The 17,601-nt window shown below is 45.6% G+C and overlaps 1 long non-coding RNA gene and 1 pseudogene across 1 annotated transcript in view; one reads left to right on the top strand and one right to left on the bottom strand.

The window, feature by feature from the left end:
* LOC148126247 (uncharacterized) overlaps positions 1 to 17,601 on the top strand; it is a 279,757-nt gene that overhangs the window by 66,567 nt on the left and 195,589 nt on the right. The gene's annotated exons all lie outside the window — the stretch shown is intronic.
* LOC148126249 (uncharacterized) lies at positions 13,885 to 17,475 on the bottom strand (annotated as a pseudogene).

The following is a 17,601-nucleotide window of genomic DNA, read 5'->3' as shown; positions in this document are numbered from 1 at the left end:
TCCACCCTTGGCAGCTGGGAGGAACGAAAAGCATAGCTTTTGCTCTTACTCTTATACCCTAAAACTACCCCACCCCCCATTATGCAAACGGCTTGATTTACAATCTATCTTTCAGGATACAAGTTACAATTTATTATCTTTTATGGTACCTAGCACATAACAGACACTTCCTTACCCATTATCTGGCATTTCAAAGACATTCCAAAAGAGCGTTATAATTCCCAGTGCTTCAAAGGCATTCCAAAATCAGTCAACATTTTAATTGATGCCTGGTACAGCACTCCCTTACTTCAAAGACATCCCTTTCAACATGAGATTTGAGTCATAAAATGGATACTTTATTAACACTTCTCACAATCCCCCCTTTTCTTGTTCCATCCTTGACTCAAACTCAGTTAATAACAAGTCTGCTGTCTTCCATCCTTCTTCAGGAGATTCCTCCAGGTGCTCCAATGGGTCATATTGTTGTCTTAACAGCATCATTTGTTCAACAACCTGCCTTTTGGCTATCAGGGAGAGAGTGCTAGTTATTATGCGGATGAATATAGGAAGAACACATGGTAGTATTACACATCCCGCTGTAATGATACCAATGAGTGCTACTATGGCTTGTAACCCTGGGAGCTTAGGAAACCAGAATCCAAACAGGTTCCCCATATTGAATCCTTCCCAAGTCTGGACCGGTACATGGGCTACTTTTACCATTCGGTCTGCTATCTCCTGGATCACCTTTCCACTCTCATCAATTTCGATGCAGCAGTTTGTTAGATTAAATTTCCCACACACTCCTCCCTCCTTAGCAAGCAAATAATCCAGAGCTAAGCGATTTTGCATTATATATGTTTTTGAGCGTGCACTTTCTTTAGCTAAATGCGTCATAGCCAATATAGTTTCATTTGTGATTATTTCTACTACAGCTTGCAAGCGAATTAAGCGATTTAATAAGTAAATTGGGGTTCAATATCCATAAGTCCCGTCCTCCGCTCACATGGCCGGTCCATAATAATAAATTATTCTCTCCGGCGGCCACTCAGCGTCCTTCCAGACCCCTTTATGAATGTCCTTTGTCCCTCGTTTCTCTCTAATGTTCCCTATTTCTTTGTACACTGGCACTCCTAATACCTGCCATTGCTTGAGAGGTAATAAAAAGAAACTCGGTCTTATTGCTCCCAGAATGCATGACCCATACCACTTTGCAGGGAGGATATTATACGCATACCTGCCGCAAATCCAATACAGCCCATCAGGGGTTGTCCAGGGTTTCTGTTCCTCGGGTGTTTTCAGAAAATCCATTTTAATTACACTTTCTAAGGACCTTGCTGGTTCAGAGATGTTCCCTCCGGACCACCAAGCCTGGTTCTCCCATACCCCTAGACACCGCAGAGACCCTACATTGATGGTTCGATCTGTGGTTTGGTTCCTCTGGTAACATACATTTCCTACTAGGTTAGTAGTAATAGCCCATATTTCTTCTCCCTTTTGCTTAAAGGTATAATTGGCCTGGCTTTCTGCTACATAGGTATAATTAACCTCTTGAGCCTCCCATGGCCACTGCTCTCCCATGTTGGTTCCACCACACACAAAACAGTTCTTGACCATCAATTCTTTGGCAATAGTCTCAGCTAGGGCCAGGAACATTTTGAGCTTTTGGGGGCAAGACTACATCTTGTAATTTTTGAAACTCCTGCCACCGCCCCTTGTTGCCCATTCACTCTTTCATTCCACGCTCTCCAGGCTGAGGTCCAGATGAGATTCCACTCCTCAGGAGTGAATAGATGTCCCAAAATGTACATCAACTCCTGATAAGTGTAATCATTCAGACCCAACCATAGCTCTAACTGTTCGGCCACCTCATGAGCATTTTCATGAAGTTTTGGAAGAGTCTTCTTCAATTCTCGCAACTCGGCTGGTTTTATGGGGACAGCCACAAAGACTGTCACTGGATTGCCTGCAGCATTGATCCCATTAGGGACTTCCCTAAGAGGAAATGCATCCATTTCAGGTTTGTCTCTGAATGGAAGATTCTCAATATCTTTCTCCAATTGTTTTAATTCCTTTTTCAGTCACGGATAAGGCGGCTGAGGAGGGGGTTGTGCCACCGGCAATGGCGGGGCTGCTGGAACATTGGCTGGTACATTATTCAAGTTAGGATTTCCAACTCGCTTTCATTGCCCTTCTGTTGCAAATTTCACATGAAACCATATCTCTATGTATGCAATTTGGGTGGTCATTTTGTGTTGGAGAATATAGTCTCGCAATTGGGTCATCCAATAGGTACTGGTTTCCCCCTCAGGACTCCAGTGATATGGAAATTTAGGATCAATCAAAGGGTATTTTGGCCATCGGTCTCGACAAAGATAAATCATGTTTTTCTTTTCGAGACGTTTGGTGAATTCCTTTAGATTCGGGGAGAACCACTGCTGGAGAAGTTGTCCCAGGGGCGAATCTACCGGAATTGATTTTCTGCCATTGTCAGATTTTCCCTGTCCCAGACAGGCTTCTTCCTGGTCTCCAAGACCCTTGCTTTGTCCCTTTCCCATCTCTACTCTTCCAGACTCCCAGAGCCTTGACTCACCAGTCCCAGTCCTCCAGCAGACGCTGGACTCTCCCAGAGAGTTTAAGGACCTCTTCTCTTTTGGGCTACAAATGAAAGGAACAAAGTTTACCTGATCTGATCACTCCTGGACTCTCTTCAGTCAAAGGATGTGTGGGCGTCCCCAATTCAGATCAATTTCACAAACTCTCAGCCGGCATTTCGTCTCAGTTCTTTTTCCAAGGACCGTCTGGATTCCCAGTCACCTTGGGGGTCTGACCGAATTCGGGGAGAGGTGCCTCTCAATGGGAGGTTGTGGCCACTCTCTTACCTGGTCCCCGCTTTCCAGTCGACCACCGTCGAGGATCCCGGACGAGCCCCCAAATTGTGAGATTGTGGCTAAAGAAAAACCACCAGGATTCAAAGTTGATCCAAGGAAAAAGGCTTTATTGGATATACATCTGCAGATGGGTTCCACCCTCGGCAGCTGGGAGGAACGAAAAGCATAGCTTTTGCTCTTACTCTTATACCCTAAAACTACCCCCACCAGTATGCAAATGGCTTGATTTACAATCTATCTTCAGGATACAAGTTACATTTTATTATCTTTTTGGTACCTAGCACATAACAGACACTTCCTTACCCGTAATCTGGCATTTCAAAGACATTCCAAAAGAGTGTGATAATTCCCAGCGCTTCAAAGGCATTCCAAAATCAGTCAACATTTTAACTGGTGCCTGGTACTGCATTCCCTTACTTCAAAGACATCCCTTTCAACATGAGATTTGAGTCATAAAATGGATACTTTATTAACACTTCTCACATTGTGCAGCGCCATCCATGTGCTCAAGTACTAAATTTTCCAAAATTCATCTTTTTCAATTTGAAGCATGGCAACTTCTTCAGCCATGACAGATGTCCCTGAAGTACCAGAGGACTCAAACCCTCCACCCACCCTACATGTAAATGTGGAGCCTGGTTCCCAAAACCCAGAGGCAGCTGGACCTCATGAAGCCTACGACCTCAGAAAGAATAAGAAGCTTACTGAACCCATGGAAGAACACTTGAGGGACGATTGGGAGAGCTAGATTTGGCAGCTAGATTTGGCTGCCAACGGGGTATGCAAATTCTCTGATGAGCCAGGTGGCAAATATCTCCTCCGGAAGAAAATTTTCCTACGCACTGTTCCGGATGCACGTCTGAAATCTGATGAAGAACTCGTACACTTGATAGCATGGCTAGGGCCGCAGTCTGCCAAAGCAACGAAGGCACTTTATGCCTCCCACTTAGACAACCCAGTCACTGCCCTATGGTTAGCATGGAAACGACTTGATGAACTGTATGGCGCTCCCATAGTAGTAGAATCAATGCTCTTGAACAGCCTCAACAGATTTCCTAAAATTCCTATTGACAGGCCTCACCTGGTCGCAGAACACTCTAATATACTTATACAACTGAAAGCGGCACAACGGAATCCCAGGTTACCGGGACTCGCTTGTCTTGATCACGTCAACATGCAAACCAAAATTGTTTGAAAACTCCCACAGGTGCTAATTGAACAGTGACACCAGTTGTCTGATGCCTTCATGGCCAAGGGTCACCAAAACTATATACCCTTTACCCTTCTTGAAGAATACATGGCCCACCAGGCCACAACGTGCAACACCTCCAGGGCCCGTGGACTCAGAGCTGTTTATCCTCCCAATGAAAAAAGATACAACAGCAACTATATACTGTCCACAGTCCCTATGCCCACTGCAAGGGGAAAACCCTTCATGGTTGTCCATAAAACCGAGATCAACTCCTCATCCATAAACAGTTCGGGAGAGGACTCATCAGATACAACCCAATTTAGATCTCTAACTCCAAAGAGAAGCTAGTTTTGTCCTTTGCACCACACTCGACATTCGCTGAACAGGTGCCAGGGGTTTGCAGCGAAATCCCTGACCAAAAGGAAAGAGTTGATAAAAGAGCTCTAATTCTGCAACAAGTGTTGCAAATCCAAATACTCGCCCAAATACTGCACAGTCAAAGTGCAGTGTCATATCTGCAAAAGTGACACGCACCCGACCACGCTGCATCCAGACACCAATCCACCACTGCAGACATCTCATAGCACTCCTTCAAACAAGGAGCCTCAACATGCTACAGAAGCACACCCAGAGCCAGTGGTGAGTGTCAATTGCATAGCGGTGTGCGATTGCACACCAGCCCCTCGCTCGTGTTAGCCAAAGCCAAATCTGCTTAGCCAAAGTCTAACCCGATGGATGCCCAAAAGAATCAGTGAAGATGTATGTAATACTGGATCCTCAGAGCGATTGCTCACATTCGACCTCTTTGATTTCAGAAGGAAGAAGTGCACTTCACAATATCAACCTGCACCGCACCAAGACGCATGGTGGGGAGGGAAGCTACTGGACTCTGTTTCGAGTCATTAGATGGAAGTTCCCAGTTCCTACTGCTGCCCGTGTTGGAATGGAACGGGATACCAGATGACCGCAGCCACATCACAACACCAGAGGTAGCTAGCAACATACCTCACCTGAAGCATAAGGCTCATCTATTTCCCGCCCTAGATCCTGCAGCCAAGATTTTGCTCTTGCTGGGATTCGATGCCCCTGATGCCTTAGTGCACATTGAAGTAGTTAGAGGCCCGAGATGCTCACCCTTTGCCTTCAAGACAGACCTGGGTTGGGGAATCTCAGGAATTGTCAGGTCGGTCGGATGCAGGCCCCAACCCAGGCAGATGCCTTAGCACCATTCAATCCAACGCCCTTTAGCACCCTCGAAAACAAGAATGCCGTTCCATCCTAAAAGGCAGCCGGCGACCAGTACATTTTCACTAGGACACCCTAAACAGCTGCCAGCAGCCACCAGACATCCATTAAGATGCTCTACATGGGCATATGCTTCCGCAACTCCCTTTCCAACAGCTTCCCGATGGCCTTTGATACCATGGAAGCAAGAATACCGCTCCAACCCTAAAAGGCCGCCAGAAGCGACCACCAGACTTTCACCATTGGCACCATTGTCTTACCCTAAAAGGCCACCAGAGGTAACCAGCAGACTTGCACCAAGAAGCTCTACACCTGATGGGTTACCGACCTAGTGTTGCTGCAGAGAAAGCCTGAACTTGAAGATTGAACCTCAAACTTTGCATGCTTTGCTTTGTTTGATGCTTTATTAATGTTTACTGTTTCCTTTAGTTATATAGCTGTTTATTTTAGTTATATAGTTGTCTGCTATTCAGTTAGTATTACTCTCTACTGTTTATCTTGGTTAATTGCTCTTTACTTAGTGGAATTTACAATTCCAGGCAGGAAGTGTGCTGTCTCGACAGTTTAGAGTTAATGGGATTTGGGATAGTTAATTAGGAATTGAGAGCTGTCCCCTTAAGGGAATGCATCATGGTAAATGTAGTTAAGGCATCCTGGGAAATGTAGTCCATGTCATGTGGTCACATCTGTAATCCGGATTGGTCACTAAATTGACACTTGTTGGGTTGGGGGAGGCTCCCTCACTCTTGCCTGAAACCACCATACCATGCAGTCGCTTCAATCATTATGGGGATGAGACTTTATTATCTTTCTACACCACAATTCAGATATGTGAAGGATTGGACATTAAGAAGAACCTCGTCATAAATGTGAGTTGACAGAATGCCTGATGAACCAATAAAAAAGACTTTGTATGGATGCTTTGTGGAGTTGATCTGTCTGCTTTATGCCAACCAAACATCAATAAGCAGAACAGTAAGAACGGGGGTGGGGTGTCTGGAAGCCTCTCTTCTCCTGACACTTAGAATACAGAATAATAGAGTTGAGAAGGACCTTAGAGGTCTTGTAGTCCAACTTCCTTCTCAAATAGGAGATCCTATACTTCTATGATTCTACATGGGATAGGAGAACTGGTGTCCAGAAACACTGGTGGCTTGTAAGCACAGTCAACCATCCGACTAATGGACCCAATAAAAGCAGGCATTTTAAGGAACTTTAAAATCCCAAAAGCAAAACTTTATTGAGTACATCATTTCAGCACTGAAGAAAGCAAAACCAATTCTAAATTTTCCCATGCAATCCTGCAGAGTTAAAAAATGAGTTTCATCCCTCCCTCCCATGGAACAAGTCACATTGTTCAATTAGGAATCAGCCTTTTGTTTTGATAACAATCCATATCTTGACAGACACCTGCAGAAGTGTCCTTGGCTCTCCCAGTTGAAGATTGTAGCTTCCACGTTCCATCTCACCCTTCCCTCCCCCCAGTTCTTTGACAAGTTGAAAAGCAGTAATAGTCACAGGAAGATTAAACATTTTTCAGTCTTGACATGCAGGCCCTCCTGAGAAAAGGAAATACATGAAAAACATTAAACACATATTAGCATCACATTTTCATTCTCTCCCCCCTTGACATGCTTCCCTGGTTTCTGAGAATTGAATTTGCTCACTAACTGATCTGCCTTAACATTGTGGGCTTTGACCCATTCTGCCTCAGATATTGGATATCAGATTCTACTGCATTAGGTACTGCAAATTTCCCTTGAAATATCTAGAATCTAAGATCCTTTTTATTTCATAGAGTTGTTCTGCCCCCACTATGATCAGGCCTGGGGTTTCTTTACCCACCAGTCTCAACTGAAATCCCTGAGCAGGTTTTAACAAACTATAATGGAACACCAGGTTTACTTTTCCTAGTATTTTGGGTAGCTGTAACTCCACTGTAACTGGATTGATGATTTTCACAATAGGAAAAGGACCTTGGGACCTAACTTTCTACATGGTTACCTTAAGCACAGGTACTTTGTAGATAAATACACTCCCCCCAAAAAAACTCTTTGTGGACCTCTTTTTATCAGCTTGTTGCTTCTGCCCTTCTCTTGGCTTTGCTAGGGCTTTCCTCACACTTCCCCAAGCCCCCTTTAGGGAGTCTAGCCACTCCATAAGAGTAACTGAGAAGGGAGGCTCCTTTAGTTATTCTGACAGAGGCATGAATTTCATTCCTGTGGTTACTTTCAATATGCTGTCTCTGCAAATGATAAGAGCTCAGCCCAGTTGGATTGCTGATAGTTAAAATAACAATAAACATAATGCTCTACCACTGCATTAGCTTGTTCTATGGCCCTGTTGTAAATTAGACGGAACCCAGAGTTAAGACCCTGGGAAGACCCTATCAGTTTTACAAATTCACACCAAAACTTTGCTGTGAACTGCACTTCTCAATCAAAGATGATGCTCCTGGGCACTCCATGCAGTTGATAGATGTATTGCATGAACATCTTGTTCAGTTTCTGGGCTGATGGGAGTTTGGGACACACCACAAAGTGAGTCTGCTTGGAAAATAGATCCACAACAGTCCAAATTACAGTGTTCCCCCCATCTTCTGGTAGTTCCACTACAAAATTCATAGCTATTTCTTCCCAAAGTCTGGTTGGGTCTGCCACCTGCTGTAGTTGTCCAGCTGCCATTGCATAGAAGTGCACGTGGGCCAACTTGCCATATAGCGCTCTCTGTCCTTTTTCATCTGCCACCAAAATTGCCTTCTGGCCAAGTGTAGAATCATTAGAAAACTGAAGTGGCCAGTTGCTTGGCATCATGACTTTACTGCAAGACTTGCATTTGCAAGCTGTCAGAAACATACAATTTGCCTCCTTTCCAAGCCAGTTCTCCTCTAATTGTCTTCTCTCCCTGATGGGTCTCAAACCATGCATCTTTTTTGAAACACTTCTTTCAACTGTTGCTCTAGATGTCACCAAGCTTCAGTGGGGTCCCTCGCATCTGGGGGTCCAGCCAAAACCTGCCGTCTCATAGGGACTTGGTTCACTAGCTGCTTGGAGGTTATAATAGAATTAACTATCTCTTCTTGGATGTTCTTGTATTGGGGCATCTGGGAGAGTACATCTGCTAAGAAGTTCTTTCCTCCCAGAACATACTTTACTGCGAAGTCAAATTGTTGAAATATTGGGCCCATCGTATTTGCTTTGGGAAGAGTTTACAGGGGTCTCAGAGATTCCATGTTTTTGAGATCTGTCCACAGTTTAAAGGGGACCTTGCTGCCTTCTAGGAACTGCCTCCATATTAGCAGGGCCTAACAAACTGTCAACTCTGAATCAAACCTGACTGAAGCCATCTTTTGCTGCTTCATAGTTGCTACCTATTTGCAGTCCCACTAGCGGTAGCATGACCAGAGGCTTGGAAGGAGGCCCCAGCAATTGCAGACCTGTACTGGGCCAAGGAGGACCTCAGGCACCCCATCTCCAGCCAGATGTTTGGGGTAGAGTTCCCATTGATGTCCACATGGGATTCTGTGGCCTCCTCTCTGGCCAGTGCTTCCTCCTCCCCTGAAAGCTATTTTCAACAGGGATCCAGAGACGCTCACATTCTTCCTGAACCAGGTGTGGGCCCACCTAGATGATCATGTGCCAGCCTACCCAAACAACAAAGTGATGATTCACATGGTGACTGCTAATCTAGAGGGCGAGGCGTTGGAGTGGGTGACCCAGCTCCACGATGAGGATGCACCAGAGATGGGGAATATTGACACCTTCCTGAAAGAACTAAGGGAGTATATTGACAAGAACTTGACCAGAGGGTTTATACAACTGGCAAAATCGTACATGGTAGCACCAGTACTGTTCAAAGAAAAAAAAAGATGAGACAATGAGATTATGCATCGATTTTAGAGGGATCAACAGCTTCTGCATGCAAAATATGTACCCACTCCCCTTAATGAAAGACATACTGGCCCACCTGGCAAAGGGGAAAATATTTACCAAGCTAGATCTGTGCAAGGCATATTACCAAGTAAGATTTAAAAAGGGGACGAGTGCAAAACAGCTTTCAACTGCCCACTAGAAAGCTTCCAATTTAAAGTGATGCCTTCCAGCCTCCAAGGGGCCCCTGCAGTGTTCATGCAATTGATCACTGATGTGCTTCATGAGCACCTATATAAAGAGGTCTTTGGATGACATCCTCATCTTCACTGAGACCATGGAGGAGCATGTTAAATTGGTTTGCCAAATTCTTAAAAAACTTCTAGCAGCAAACCTATTTGCCAAGCTATTCAAATGTGAATTCTACAAGACCTGCCTGGACTATTTAGGATATCAGATGTCCAGTGAAGGGGTTGAAATGGGCCTGGGAAAAGTCAGAGCTTTCCTGGAATGGCAACCCCCTTGGACCCACAAACAACTCCAGAGCTTCCTGGGGAAGCAAACTTCTACCAGCAATTTATTCCCTCCTTCACAGAAATAGCCCTCTCAATCATTGAGCTACTGAAAATGGGAGTGGGGAGTAAAACCCTGACCAAGCCAACCCCTAAACTGGACTCTAAAATGCCAAGAGGCCTTCAAGATACTCAAAGGACTCTTTGCCTTCAAGATACTCAAAAGACTCTTTGCTAAAGAACTGGTCCTCAAACACCCTGACCCAGAGGACCCTTTTGTCATCCAATCAGATACCAGCAACATGGGCAATGGCTGCAGTCCTTCAGAAAAACCTGAAGGGGAATCTGCAGTCATTCACATCCACCTCCCAAAAGCTTATTGAGGCTGAAAGGAGGTGGGCAGAGTGGGAGAAAGAAGCCTATGCAGTTCATTGGGCTCTACTAATGTGGTGCCACTTCCTGGAAGCAAGTAAATTACCTTTTGAGGTATGGACTGATCACAAAAACCTGGAGATGCTTAGGACCCTATGGAAACTTTCACCCAAGCAAGTTCAATGGGCACAATACTTCAATCATTTAAACTTCACTCTGAATTACATCCTGGGGAAAAAAGTATCTTAGCAGATGCTTTGTCATAAATGCCACATGCAACAGCAAGCACGAGGAGGTAATCCATGCCATGATTCCTTTCTCCCCAGACAGCAATCCAAGCCATGATCAGACAACAAATGTGAAAGCGATGAACCATGGGGTGTGGGGGGAGAAACGGGACCTGACCCAGAACCTAAAAATTGAACTGTCCGATCCTTGGTACACAGACAACAAAGAGCTACTAATCTCCAGGGAGGGACTAGCCTAAAAAGGATCTAAACTGTATGTCTCTAGTGCCCTTCACCTTCAAGTGCTCCAAAGAAGTCACAATGCAAAGCAAGCAGGACACTTTGGATTCCTAAAAACCCTACACTTGGCAAGGAGGCAATTTTGGTGACCAGGGGTGATGAAAAACATTGAGAGCTATGTCAAAAGTTGTGCAGTTTGTGCCACTATGAAGAAGTGGCCAGAAAAGCCTCTTGGATTCCTCCAATAAGTGGCCAACCCATTCCGTGCATCGGAAGAAATCGCCATGGTTTTAATAGTGGAGCTCCAATAAAATGGGGTAAACCCTGTCATCTGGACAGCGATCGACCTCTAAGCAAGCTCATTTCATAACCTGACCCAGTCTCCCATCAGCCCATAAGTTAGCTAAGTTATTCATAAAACACATCTACAGGCTGCATGGAATCCTGAAGACAATCATCTCAGATCGAGGAGATCAATTTAAGTTCTGGAGGGAATTCATTAAGTTAATTGGGTCCTCCCAAGGACTTAGCTCAGTTTTCATCCGAGCACGAATGGGGGGGTAGAACAAACTAATGCAATGATAGAACAATATTTGAAGTGCTATGTCAACTACCAACAAACCAATAGGGCAGACTTGCTGCCCTTCACAGAGGTAGTGTACAATAATGCTGTACATAGCAACACTGGGCACACCCCATTCCAAATAACCACAGGAATGGAGTTTGTCCCCACACCTAAGCTTCCCCCAGAGCAATCCTCCTCCATGACCCTTACTGAATGGTTGGAGTCACTAAGGAAAGTGTGGAAAAATTGAAGTCTCTCTCAGCGAGGCTGCAAAAACTCACAAAGCCCAAGCAAACAAGCACAGATCCCTACAAGCACCATTCTGAATCAAGGACAAAGTTTACCTTTCCACCAAATACTTGAAGCTAAAGCTGCCTTGCAGGAAGCTAGGGCCAAAATTTCTAGGGCCTTTCCCTAACATAAGAAACCAATTGTAGTGCAAGGAGAAACCCATTATAAAGTAAAAAAATAAAAAAAGATTTTAGACACCAGATTGTATAAGGAAAAACTACAATATCTGGTATAATGAAAAGGATATTTGCTGGGTAAAAAATGAGGATGTGAAAGCAGATTGGTTAACAAAAAATTTCCATGACACCCTCAGAAGCTAAAAGAACCTCTTGGGGACTGGAGGGGTGGTTGAGAGTAAACTAATGTTTCCTATGCTTACAGTTTCCAGGAACTTCTATTGATTTAAGGGGGAAGGTCTGACTGTCAACTCTGAATCAAACCTGACTAAAGCCATCTTTTGCTGCTTCAAAATTGCTTCATAGTTGCCATACACTCTAAGGGAGGGAGGAGAGATAGACCATCTGCACAACAAGGAGCTTTCCCATGGGAACCAAGGTCATCCCAACAGGTGGCAGTTGAAGGAGGAGGGGAGTGACCGAGGAACCTGCCGACTGCTTTAATTGGACAACGTGACCTGGGACAATTGGGGAGGGAAACAGTTGCTCTTTTTAACTATGCTATTAGCACTGGAAAGTTCAGAGTTGGCTTTCACTAGCAGTGCCAATATGATGTATCTAATAAACATATTCTTTGAGGGACCTGCCTGCCTCAGAGTTCTGATTTCTTTGGATGTATTACCCAGAACGTTGACAAAAACTACAAAGCCTCTTTCTCCCACACTGCCCAACATCTCTCTCATCTAGTTTGTGAGATGTATAGGCAGAGGGTTGCAATTTTTCCACTGCATTCTTCTGGAGCAGGCCCCACTGCCAGATCACTAGCATATACCTGTATTACAAATGGTTCATCTGGGTTTGGGTGTTTGAAGACGGGCTCAGCCACAAAAAGCCGTTTGAGCTTCTTGAATGCTGCCTGGCATTCCATAGTCCAGTTTAGTGGCTGGCTGGGCTTGGGCTTCACCCACCTCCCCCAGTCATGAACAACTCTGATTTCCAAGCTGATCTGAACAAATGAACAATAAACCCATAAGAAACTGCATTGGCTTTCTGGTTCAGGGGGCTTGCCACTCCAAAATAACTTTCACCTTCCCTGGATCCATCTCTATTCTCTTACATGACACCTGGTACCCTAATTAGTCCAGACTGGTTTTATGAAACTCACATTTTGACAGTTTGGCATACAGCTTAGCATCCAGGAGTTTCCTAAGCACCTGACACAATGGTTTCACATGCTCTTCCATCTCTCGGAGTAAATTAAGATGTCATCTAGATCCACAAGGACCCCTTTGTACAAATGCTCATGCAACACTGCATTTATCAGTTGCATGAACATGGTTGGTGTTCCCTGCAGCCAGAAAGGCATCACTCTAAATTGATAGCATCCCAAGGGGCAGTTAAATGTGGTCTTCCACTTGTCCCCCTCTTTCATTTTCACATGGTAGTATGCCTCAGATCCAGCTTAGTTAGCATTTTTCCTTTGGACAAGTATCCCAACATGTCTTTCATGAGAGAGAGCAGGTACATGTTTTCCACGTAGACCCCATTGATTCCACAGAAATCCATGCATAGTCTCAATGACCCATCTTTTTTTGCTGTGAACAGCATGGGGGCTGCCACGGGCTGGATAAAACCCTTGGTTAGATTTTTATCAACAAAATCTCTTAGTTCCCCCATCTTCTTGGGGGTCATTACATACATCTTAGGCTTAGGGGACTTCACCCAAGGAAGATCTCAATTGCATAGTCCGTGAAATGATAGGGGGCAGGACATTGGATCCCTTCTCGCTAAACACTTCCATGAGGTCCTTATTCCTTAGAGATGGCAGGCTCCTGGGGTGCTATTTCGGTAGCCATTCTAGTGTGCTTGGGCCTTTCCTTTCCCCCTGATTACAGCAATGGTGTTATGCCCCTGTTGGAGTCTGAATCTGACGAGGAAGATGAACAGGGAGTGGGAGTATGGCTCTGTTGGCTGTGGAGGAAACTGGGGAAGGGCAAAGTCTGGCTGGGCAGAGCAGGGGTGAGGTGGAACAAAGGAGAGGGAGTTCAGAGGAAGACCCAGGCCAGGCTAGCTGTAGGCAATTGGGTTTGGCTCTCTACCTGGTACTTACTGACAACGCAGCCATCGAAAAACCTCAATCACTGCTACTTGGGACCATTTCTAGTTGAGGCGGTGATCAATCCTGTGGTGTTTCATTTCTCCCTGCCATGGACCATGTGGATTCATCCAGTCTTTCATTGGTCTTTGTTAGTCCCAGTATCGGCTGACAGTCCACCACCGTCCTTCAGTGGCCCTTCATGGGTAGGCAGAGTACGAAATGGACAGCATCTGAGATTCACACCAGTTGTGGGGCCAGTTTCAGTGTCTGGTGGCATGGAAAGGTTATGGACTGGAGAACTTCACCTGGGTCGATGCCGCAGATGTCTTGTCCCTTGTCTGGTCCACGACTTCCATGCCCAGTTTGTGCAACGTCCCCATCCGCATGGTCTCAGGGGAGGGGGTCCTGCAGGGGGGGATAGTGTCATGACCCTGTTGGAGTCTGAATCTGAGGAGGAAGATGAACAGCTGACAGGGAGTGGGAGTGTGGTTCTGTTGGCTGTGGAGGAAACAGGAAGGGCAAAGTCTGGCTGGGCAGAGCAGAGGAGAGATAGAACAAAGGAGGGGGAGTTCAGAGGAAGACCCAGGCAAACCCCCTTTTCATCATAGGGCAGAACGGGAAGAGAGCAACATGGGTTGTGTGGCTTATGGGGGAGAAAAGGGCCCTGATTCCCTTCATTAGCCACTGCTGGGAAGAGAGTTTAAATGAGATGCATGCTGAGTGCAGCAGCTGCTGGAGCAAACATGTTAACTTTGGTTATCTGTGTTCTTGGTGTCCTCCCAACCATGTTGAGTTATTGAGTCTTCCCAATGGTGTTGAGTTATTGTGTCCTCCCAACAGTGTTGAGTTATTGAGTCCTCCCAACGTTGTTGAGTTATTGCCATGCCTTCACTTCTGGACTTCTTGCTCCTGCCCTGCTGGACCAATTACCTCATTTTGCCTTGATTGGACTTATAGTTACAATTTTTGTTGACCATGTTCTGGACTTGATTCTCTGCAGCCAAAGGCAGTTCCTGGGAGTTTTTCTCCAGCCAGAAGGTAAGCAGGACATGGAGGCAAAGCTGGGACAGCTGAGGGAACAAAGAAATGTGCAGGAGCAGTGCAGATGAACAGTGATTGGACCTGGGTGAGAAGATTCCTTTCACTTAGACCCTAACTTTAAAGAAAAAAAAGAGGAAAATCCACAAAAAGAGACTCTTAGAACTATTTTTTTAAATGGTGAACTATCTTAGAGTGAAAAATCCTAGACCTGAAAGGAACTGAGGGGGGGGGGGCTAAAGACCTTTTAAAGCATAGAAAATTGGGGAGTAGCAGGGCTGATGTGATGGTGATACAACACATCCCATGGGGCTCCGTGGGGATCACACTGAAATGTGAACTGCCGGAGTTTGGATGGACCTAAATCACCTCAAAGGGGCAATGAAGTAATAGAGCACACTCCATCAATCTCAGGAAGCCTGCAAACTTCCTGATTGATCCAGGGAAAGGCTCTCAGTAGGGAGAAAAGGACAGCCATTGCATACCTGATCAAAGATGGGACAGCTGATTTGAAAGCGTGGCAGAATGAGGAACAGTGTGAATGAGCTGGGTGAGAGATTTCTAACTTCCAATTGCTATGGATGATCGAGCCCCCAGGAAACTAGCTAGGGAGAGAGTGGGACCAAAAAAAGAGGAGGTGGTTTTGTTTTTCCACCCACAAGGAAAGTGGTGGCTAAGCCGGAGAGCCATTTTAAATCGGAAAGAAGAGGGATTTTTTTTAACTTTAAGTGAGTGAAAAAAAGTTTAAAAGTAAGAAGTTTGATTGGGACCTCAGTACAATACTGGCCAATCAGGAAAGCTGTTAGAGACTATAAAACCTGGACTTAAAAGAAAATCATATTTAAAATAAAAAAAACAATGAAAACTTTAAAAAGAATCAAATAAATTAATAAAGTACAATAGAAAAAAATCTGGAAAAAAATATATTAAAAAATCACCCCCTAACTCCCCCCTTCACCCTGACCACTGCAGATCACACAAGCCATTTGATGGGCTCCATCCCACTCTGGGTTCCCCAGCTCACTGACAGAACCAGGTTTTCAGTGCCTTCCAGAAGAGTATTAGAGAGGGGGCCATTCTAATCTTCGGGGGATTGATGTTTCAGAGAGAGAGAGCCATCCCACAGAAGGCCCTTCTTCTGGGTCCCACCAGGTGTATCTCCTTCAGGAATGGAACCCGCAGCATTCCCTGCCTCCCCGCTCTAATGGGTTGGGTAGATGTGACGGCAAGAGATGTTCTCTCAGATAACCTGGTCCCAAACCATGAACAGCTTTAAAGGTTTGCACCTTGAATTGTATCTGGAAGCAAATCGGCAACCAATGCAGCTCTCGGAGGAAAGGTGAAACGTGCACACCGGGGTCTGCACAAAACCATGTGGGCTGCTGCATTTTGCACCAACTGGAGCTTCCGGATGTTCTTCAAGGGCAGCCCCATGTAGAGCATATTGCAATAATCAAGACAGGAAGTGACTAGGGCATGAGTCACTGTGAGTAGGGACCATTGGTCCAGGAAAGGGCATAATTGGCACACAACCTGCAGTTGCACAGAAGCCCTCCTGGCCACGACTGCCACCTGCTCTTCAAGCAGGAGTCGTGAGTCCAGGAAAACCCCTAGATTACACACAGGGTCTGTTTGGGGTAATATCACCACATCCAAGACCAAAGGTGGCAATTCTTCCTGAGCCAACAAACTCCAAACCCAGAGCCACTCAGTCTTGCAAGGGTTTAGTTTCAACCTGTTGCTCCTCATCCAGCCCCTAACAGCCTGCAGGCACTGCAAGAGGGAAGACACAGCAACATTTAATTCACCATAGACTGAGACATACAGCTGAGTATCATCAGCATATCAGTGATACCTCAGTCCATGGTGATGGATGATCTCACCCAGCAGCTTCATATAAATGTTCAAGATGTGCAGAGACAGTACCGAACCCTATGAAACCCCATAAAGCAGTGGGCGAGGGCTGGATCTCTCCCCTCCTATCAACACTGACTGAGAGTGGCCTCAGAGGAGGGAAGTGAACCAGGACAACACAAGGCCTCTCCCACTCCCATCCCTTGAAGCCACCCCAGGAGAATCTCATGATCAATGGTATTGAAAACCACTGAGAGGTCAAGTAGAGCAAGGATAGATGCACTACCCCCATCCCATTCCTGCCAGAGATCATCCAAAAGTGTGACCAATGCCATTTCTGTCCCAAATCCAGGCCTGAATCCTGACTGGTAGGGGTTGAGATAATCCGTTTCATCCAGAAACCTCTGGAATTGCTGCGTGACCACCTTCTCAACAACCTTTCCCAAAAAGGGAAGATTGGAGACGAGTCGGAAATTATCCATTTGGGGTCCAGCGATGGCTTCTTAAGAAGAGGGTGGACCACAGCCTCCTTAAAGTGCTGTCCCCTCCTGTAGGGAAGCATTAATCACTGGCAGAGTCCACCCATCTGTCACCTCCTGGGAAGCTTTCACAAGCCAGGAGGGACGTGGGTCGAAAACACAGGTGCTTGTGTGCCTACTCCCTAGGATCCTGTGCACTTCCTCAGGAGCAACAAGGTTAAACCATTCCCAGATAACAGGGCAAGAACCTTCCTCAAGAGCTTCCACTGGACCAGCATCTAACTGGGAACAAAGTCAAGTGATTTTGTCTTCCAGAAAATCTGCAAATTCCGCAGTGTGCCCCTTCAAGTGGATCTCAATCTTCTCCTTCCCCAGGAGGAGATGGCTCACCTTAAAGAGGGTCACTGGGCAATTATCTGCAGACACAATTACTGTGGAGAAGTATTTACACTTCGCTGCATGAATTGCCACGAGGTAGGCCCTAGTAGCAGCTCTTACCTGTGTTCAATCAAGTTAATCTCCTGTCTTCTGCCAACATCTCCTCATGCATTTCATCCTGCTCAGTTCCTCTGTATACCATGGGGCACAGAGAGGTCTATGGGTGAGGAGAGGTCGCAAAGGTGCAATCCT

The sequence above is a fragment of the Pseudonaja textilis genome, chromosome 3 (assembly GCF_049901715.1).
Source record: "Pseudonaja textilis isolate UNSWEBS1 chromosome 3, rPseTex1.2, whole genome shotgun sequence".
Lineage (NCBI taxonomy): Eukaryota > Metazoa > Chordata > Lepidosauria > Squamata > Elapidae > Pseudonaja > Pseudonaja textilis.
The sequence above is the reverse complement of the archived record's forward strand: the minus strand, read 5'-3'. Positions and strand labels throughout refer to the sequence as shown.